This window comes from Mus pahari, chromosome 23 (genome assembly GCF_900095145.1).
Source record: "Mus pahari chromosome 23, PAHARI_EIJ_v1.1, whole genome shotgun sequence".
NCBI classification, from domain to species: domain Eukaryota; kingdom Metazoa; phylum Chordata; class Mammalia; order Rodentia; family Muridae; genus Mus; species Mus pahari.
Window position 1 is genome coordinate 13,351,187 of NC_034612.1, and position 2,427 is coordinate 13,353,613.

Consider the following 2,427-nt stretch of genomic DNA (forward strand, 5'->3'; position numbering starts at 1 on the left):
TTTTTGTTTTTTTGGTTTTTTTTTTCGAGACAGGCTTTCTCTGTATAGCCCTGGCTGTCCTGGAACTCATTCTGTAGACCAGGCTGGCCTGGAACTCAGAAATCTGCCTGCCTCTGCCTCCCGAGTGCTGGGATTAAAGGCGTACGCCGCCACTGCCCGGCTGTGATTCCCTTTTTAAAGATCAGCCTATGGACACCCAGGAAGACTGAGTCTTAGGTATGCCTCCCGAGTGCTGGGTGGTGCATTTTCCTTGATTGATAATTGATGTTAGATGGTCCAGCTCACTGTGGACAGAGTTACCTCTGGGCCGGTGGTCCTGGGTGCTACAAGAAAGCAGGCTGAGCAAGCCATGAAAGAGCAAGCCGGTCACCAGAACTCCCCCACGGCCTCTGCAGCAGCTCCCGCATCCAGGTCCCTGCCCTGTTTAAGTTCCCACCCTGACTTTCCTCAGTGATGGACTATACTGTGGAACTGTAAGCTGAAATAAGCCCTTTCCTCCCCAGGTCGCTTTTGGTTTCTCACTCCTATAGAAAGCCTGAGAGACCTAGGCAAAACAGAAAACCATCAATCATTTATGTATTTATCTTTTGAAACACGGTCTCCTTACATAGCTCCGGCTGTCCTAGAACTCACTCTGTAGACCAGGCTGGCCTTGAATTCATAGATCCTCCTGCCTCTGCCTCCCGAGTGCTGGAATTAAAGGCGTGTGCCAGTATACCTGGCACGTAGGCTAATCTTACATTGCTTTCTGAGTGTTCTCCATAGCTAGGCCGGCCATAACCCCTATTATATTTTCAGGTGTTTTTCCCCCATCACTTTTAAATATAATTACATAGGTGAGTACTGTATTTACATCATTTCCACTCCCCCAACCCCCACCCAACTCCTCCCTTGTCTTTTTCTCACTCCCTTTGAAATGTGACCTCTTCTTTAATTATTATTTTTAAACATGCAGGCACACACACATACGCGCATGTATAAATATAGCCCGCTGAGTCCTTTTAGTATTGCTAGGATGTGTTTAGAGGTGACTATGTGGGGTTGGAAAACCCATCTTCTCCCTGGAGAATGGTTCTCTCTCGTTCTCTGCATCATTAGTTGCCTGAACTCTATTTAGGAGGGCGTCTTGTGAGATTTCCCCCATCCATCTTGGGATGTCAACTGGTGCTGCGATTTTGTAGTTCTTGTTTAGATCATGGAGATTTCTTGGGTGTAGCTTCCTTGTCATATACAGAAGACATCCTGAGCTTTTCCCCTCTTATAATCTCTCTCGTGAGTGAAAGGCCAGCCTTGTCTACATAAGGGCTACATATAGAGATTCTGTCTCCAAACAAAATCTTTTATTTATTTATTTATTTTTTTACCTTTCTTTATTGTGGGAAGCACAGATGCCACAGTGAGGGGCGGGTAGTGGTCACAGATCAAGTTGTTGGGAGTCTTCTATCATGTGGGTCCCCCGGGTTGGAATGGAGGTCAGGCTTAGCAAGTGCTTTTATTTACCTACTGAACCATCTCACTGGATTTCTTAAAATATAAAATAAAATAAGATAAAATGAAATAAAGTGTTTTTGAGACAGGGTCTCATGCAGTTCAAACTAACCTAAAATTTGGGGAACTTCTGATCCTCCCGCCTCTGCTTCCCTCCTGTTAGGATTGCAGGCGTGCGCATGCGTTACCATGACTGGCTCATTGCTATTTTTAGGTTGATACAACTTTCTGAGCCATAGGAATTGCAGTAAAGACAACTAGGCTCCGAACTTCCCCTTTTGGAATTTGGCTTCTGGGCCAAACTTCCAAACAATAGCGACAGTATTTTGATTTGTAGCTGAAGTTGCTGGGTCTGGAGGCAGGCAGCTAGGCTCCTGCAGAGCCATGATGCCCAGGGGCCATGCCTTAACCCGGGAGAGTCCGTTACTGCCCCTAAGGAGGTGAGGACTCCATGAGCCGTGCTCTTGGGTCTTGTTGGAACCCTAGGAACATCCCTGAGAGTTTAGGCAACTCAATCTTCTCATCAACAAAATGGGGACGGTAGACAAAAAATCAGGAAGGCTTTTGAGGACTCAGTTCCGGGTACGGAGGGAGAAAGCTGGCCTGATGGGGGGGGGGGAAGGAGCCCCACCCCTACCCACCACGTGGAGTGCCCTCCTGGCCCGCAGCGAGGCCGCAGGGCTATTCCCAAGCTCCGGGCGTGGCAGAGGCGGGGCAGGGGCTGGGGCCAGGCGAGTTGAATGGCCAGCCAATGCCGCCCTGAGCCCAGGCTCCCTGAGAGGCGCGGCCTGGCTTTCTTGTCCCTTCTGCTCCCGGGCCAGCCGGAGGGGGGATAGAGGACAGCCAGGGGCCGGGCGTGGAGGCGTGGCCTCCGGCTTTTTTTTTTTTTTTTTTTTTTTTTTGTTCGCCTAGAGGAGGAAAGGTTCCCCTTTAAGAGGC